Here is a 5,905-nt window from a genome sequence, read left to right on the forward strand (position 1 = left end):
TTTATTTACTACGAGAAACAAACTGTAACTCTGTACAACGCATGGCTGTGTTTTATTTTTGACGTGACAACGTCTAATAAATCGATGGACACTGGCTGCACGCACGAAAAAGTTTCCCGTTACGCACATTGTCCCATTTCGCTGTGTCCCGTTACGCTCATTTTATATTGCTCTTTGCTAACCTGAACCTCCTAGCATTGCGACCGAGTCCGTGGCGTAATTCTGTTTTCATGCATTTCAATGTAACATTTTCGTTGCTCTTTGCTAACCCGTTCCTCCTAGCATTGCTGCAGAGTCCGTGGCGCAAATATATTATTTTTGACTGAATCTTGGTTTGGGTAAGGTTAATTCTACTACAGGTTAGGAAGAAAACGGGTTTTCTTATGGGCGAGTTTGGCACAGGGAAAAATTCTGCCGCTAGGTGCGCTGGCGTAGCGAAAGGGTAACATTTTACACACTGCCATGAGGGTGAACGTGAGAAAACCGCATTGAAGTCAAATAAAATAGTCGGTATGGTATTTAGTTATGTGCTTTTTGTTTGCAAGAATTATATTGAACAAGTCTTCCGTTAAGAACGTGTAAATTTCACAACTTTGTGCCTTTTGGGTACGTAAATAAAAGCTATACTGCGTTTATGTTTCGCCGCGAGCAATCTGCATATTATGAAGGTAAGCAAATATTTGAGGTAAGTTATGTCTGGATGAAAAAAGATGTGCTTGTTTGTGTTTTTATAGGTTTGATATCACAGTATCTATACTATTCAGTTTGTGAACGTTGTTGATTCTCGGATTAATGGAAATTAGGCGAATAATAACTAAAGTGAAGTTGAGGTCATGACCTCACTTTACCTTACTTCAGTTTACCTGCAGGTAAGCTTTGTACTTCAATTACAGATTTACTTGTTAATATAGCAAGCATAACATAAACAACCTTTCACTTGGTTATTATTCGACTGATTTCTCGGGATATGCGACAGTCTTTCCAAGCTTAACGTAATTTTGATTCATGCCACTAATACAATTTACATACCATATTTCATTATCAGTTACAGCAAGTCCGAATTTAAAATTTACGGACACAAAACGTTGGTGATTTACTAAGATATTTAAGAGAAAAATAATTGTTTTTTCAACTTTTCATCGCTTCACTGTGAAATTTGGTTTTCAAAACTATGAGTGTAGTGAGCTTGTATGGTGCACCCATCTACTTGCAGCATTTGTGCTTGTTTAGAAATTTGAAATAGGGATAAAATGTGGTAGGTAAATGGTTGTTCCTTTTGTGCTTAATCTTCAAGCACTATGTGAAGCAGGATGGAAAATATATTCAATTAAAAAAATTAAATAGTTAGATCAATGCCATTGGATGTGTAGTTTAAAGGGGCGGTTCTTAACTAAACGATTTTACTATTTTTTTTTTGTAGTTAGCCTAACTCAACTGACTATTTTAATATCTCAATCGTTGTAATGTAACCAACCTAACCAACTGTCCACACCCACTATTTAAGTATTTTAAACGCAGCTTACTAAAAACCTAACCAACCATTTTCACAGTATCAAAATTCTTGACATATTTTTTAAAAATTATGTTATTGTAGTATACTGTTTTAACATGTAGAAACGTTAGGTTAGCTACATTAAAATTACTGTGAAATGGAGTGAATGATTGGTTAGGTTAGTTTTATGTGTATGTTGCAGAACTATTAGTTATTAAAATGGAAACGGGACAAACAAAATAATTCAAATTTTCAACCACATGGTTGCCTTCATAAGAGTGGAGAATACACCATGTAGATATGTGTAAAGGTTTTAAGTTGGATTTTTTATATTTAATTTACTTATTTATTATGCTGTAAGTGATGGCCTCAATTTAATTATTTGTTTATTAAATTGAAATCTCATTGCAAAGTACCACACTTAATTGAAACATATAATTCTATATCCATGTAGTATGCTTTAAAATTGTGAACTTTTATAATGAAGTACCAAAGCTGTATTTTTTATGTTTCAATGGAATTTCACTGAAGTCAAAACACATGTTTTAGAGAAGTAATATAAGCAATTGTAACTATCACGTTTTAAAATTACTAGCTGATTGTTTTTAAATATATCAAATTGTGCTGGAAAAATCAGTGAAATAATATGTGTATTTGTATTACTAAGCCTGCACTAGAATTAATTTGTCCCTTGGCATGTAGTGTCTCTTGCTCCTGCCCTCTCTGTCGTCACCAGGTGCTCAGAGGCAGGGAATGCTACAATTGATATGTCCATAAATTTGTCCCTATTTTTCATTTTCAACACTGATTACTTTCCTGCATTTCATAACATTTTTTTCTGGGGTCTCAAAAATAGTAATTGAAAATTTTATAAGGCAAAAAAATTAAATTCCAATTGCAATATTGAACTTTTCCTATAGACATCACATAAGGATTAGTTAATTAGCTATTATTTGCTTTAAAAAGTCAGCAATGAATGTTTTTTTTAAATAATACATACCTCCAATATGTTTTGGTTGACCTTTGATGTGAGAAGGTAACGAAAGCCAATAGAATTAAGTGTATGTGACAACTCAATGATTGATGTTATCATTACTCTTATTCCACAGGCTGTTGATGGTGAAAGAAACAATTCTGGCTGATATTTGGTGGATAATTCCCACGTGTCAATATACTCCAAGAAACCAAGAAGTGTCTACATAAGAAATAAAGAATCATTAAGTATTTTTAATGTTTCAATACAGGAAAATCTTTATTTTTGTTAAGTGCAGTTTATGAATAGAAGCTGTCTATAAAATTATTTTTGTGTACTTATTTAATAAAACAAGTATATACATTTAATTTACAAAATAATTTTTAATGTGTTGTGTGCACAGGATGTGAATAAATTGGCCGAGCCCATATTTCCCATTTCATTCCCAAAAATGCTCTTGGAAGTAAAAGAAAATTGTGTTCATAAATTCATTAGTGCCTCTGGTAGTTAGTCGGTAAAGAAAACAATGACAAGTACCATTATCGTTTAAATTTTGATGTGTGGAAATTTTATTATGAATAACTGCATTATGGAAATTACATAATTTGTACAGCAATTTTTAGTTACCTGCTTCATGAGAGTAACACTCATTTCCTGGAAATTTTTTGGCTGCACATGTTTATATGTTAAATTTGGGGCCATTCTTAGGCCTGCCGCTTTACTGTCATACTTCAATAGAAGTTCCAAGTGGTTCATGCATGCTGCTTCCATCCCGATCTTAAATGAAACAAATTCCGTAACAGATTTTAACAATCAAATAATCATATTGAAATGTCAGCAATTTTTTTTTTACATTTGAAAACTAACCTTAAATACACGTGATTTAAGCCATCTGTTTCTTATACAAGTGTGGACCATCAGAAATGAAATATAACTTTCTGTCGCCTGTGTCACTACATGGGTGGGTAACTGAATTACAAACGTTCTTCTCATATTTTATGCCAATACCAAACTTTTTCCACATTGAACGGTTTGTTGTTGCTCCATCACACACTACGCAGTCTACAAACAGACCAGCTGCATCTAGTTTCGCAATAGCATCCAGAACCAAATTTGTAAGGACATTGCCAGGGGCTGCATTTTTGGTGAGATACAGACCAACAACCTGGCCCCAGTTACAAATAAATGGCCGAAAGAATAGGACCAAACCATGGTCAGCATACTGAGAGAACTGTGTGTCTGTTGTATTAGAACCTACATCCACTAACCCTGTGATTGTACCAGACACTGAATTTAAATCCAAATGTTGTGTTAAACTTATTTCGTCAAACGGCAGTACACCATGATGTTCAATAGTGTCTTTTCTTATAAGCAAGGATTACAGTTTACATTTAATGCACTGCAGAATATAATCTGAAATGCCACATTCTGCCTTTATACCTCGGATGTATGTGTTGATAGTGCGTACTGTGGGAACAAAAAGAATTTTTTGTTCTTGAATATGCTTGTACAAAGAAGGGCTCTTACATCGCATAAGAATACATTCCAGTATCCATTTCTTACTAAAAGAATTTTTCTGCAACGTACAGGAATGAAAGCACTGTTTTACAGCTTCTTGCTGTTTTTCTGGCAAATTGTTTATGGCCTCTTGTAAAGCAGTAGTAGAAAGCTGTTTGTTTTTTCCTTGTAAGTGTTTTATCATTGTAATGGCAGATATTTCTTTTAGTACCGAACGCTTCACATTTCTAGTTAGAAAGCATCTTCGTGGAACTTTAGATTTACTTATTAGTCATGTTTTGAAGGATTTGCAGTGTAGGAAAACTTCATTTGAAACAAAGCAACATTTTGGAATAAACAAAATTCCATTGCATATTGTTGCATTACTTAATATTTTTAATGACACTTGAGGTGAGTTCATGCTGGTTATTTCTTTGATATGTACCCCTTTGCAAAACTCTATTATTTCCAACTTTCTGAGAAGTAACAAAATGCTGTCTGTAGTATGGACATAGTTAAAATTTAACCTCCTCATATTTATTTTACAATTGCAAATGTACAAACTTGGCTGAGCACTGTCACGTTCCCAAACAACTTTAATTAACAAATCTGCATTGTTCTGCTCAGATTTTCGGTAGTAGAAATATGTCAGTGAAGCATCGTTTTCTGTTTTTCTGCCCCAACCATTATCAAGAGACCTTGATATTAGCCACTGCCACACATTTTCGTTTTTTGTGGTGCTTGGGGAGCTGGCACTTTGTGGCTCTAAGCGAGCAATATTGACAGAATTTTTGTTATCAATGTTCTGTAAACAAGAATGTTCAAACATGATTATTATTTTGCTATATATTTCTAACAATAAATATTCTGAAAAATTTTTATAACTATTTGTTTTACTTCAAAGTTATATGTATGTAAAACTAAGTATGTATGTGTATTTAAAACTGTGTACATGTAAAACTGTATGTATATGTATAACTGTAAATATGTAAATGACATGCTCCATAGCCTTATGGTTTCTACCAAAAAGAAGGCTCAATGGAATACAAATAAATAAATAAAAAATAATATAATAGTACACTGTTTACCTAGTTTCATACATTGTTTTATGCTTCTGATATAACTTAAATTATTGCCAAAAACTAATGTATTCCAATTAGTAACAAATCAGAGGTGGTAATTGAGTAGTTAATAAAAACACAAGATGATTTTTTTTTAATCACACTTACCTACAGTTTTTAAGATGATCCCTTCTTTTACGAACTACTGGATCTATTACAGATTCCAATGAAGATTGTTTTGACTTCATTTACATTTGCGTATTCTTTAAAGATGTGTGTATGTATGTGTAAACCATTGTGTGATAAAATAGGATTTTCTAAGCCCAGTGTAAATTAATTTTTCAGATTGAAATTAAAATTCCCTTAAAGTTTTACTTAACAGTGATTAAATTAACTCAAATAGGTTTTGTTTTATAGAAAAGCAAATACTTTGAAAATTATTATTATTCCTATTGTAATGCACTCAAAATCTTTAAAGAATTTCATCTTTTTTTTTTCCTTCTGAATTGTGCTGGTGCCCAAGTTTTAATAAACATTGCAAATTATACTGCAATAAGGTAATTTTAAACAGACAATCATAGTCAAGTCTTTAAGTGAACAACTGAATTTCATGTTACGATTCTCAATTCTATACCTTTAATAATAAAACTTAAATTTATTTCTTTCAATTTTATGTTTTACTTAAAAGATATGAAAGAGCACTTTGCTGCCATAATTGTTTTACAGCAGATCCAATGTTCCTGAAGAGCCAAAAAATTGTGGAGAAATAAAAAAAAGGTAAGTTAATTTCCCCTGCCATGAAGAGAAAAAAATATTTTGTAGGACTTAATGCAATAAAACTATCATAACACACACACACAAAATTCACAGCTATGCTATAGC

The 5,905-nt window shown here is 32.4% G+C and overlaps 1 long non-coding RNA gene across 1 annotated transcript; it reads left to right on the plus strand.

Moving 5' to 3' along the window:
* The first annotated feature begins 348 nt into the window (after window positions 1-348).
* On the plus strand, window positions 349-4,846 carry LOC134533763 (uncharacterized). Its single transcript, XR_010075389.1, has 2 exons — window positions 349-668; window positions 2,602-4,846. It is a non-coding gene; the product is annotated as an uncharacterized LOC134533763 (long non-coding RNA).
* The last annotated feature ends 1,059 nt before the right edge of the window (window positions 4,847-5,905 follow it).

Source organism: Bacillus rossius, chromosome 7, assembly GCF_032445375.1.
Source record: "Bacillus rossius redtenbacheri isolate Brsri chromosome 7, Brsri_v3, whole genome shotgun sequence".
NCBI classification, from domain to species: Eukaryota; Metazoa; Arthropoda; class Insecta; order Phasmatodea; family Bacillidae; genus Bacillus; species Bacillus rossius.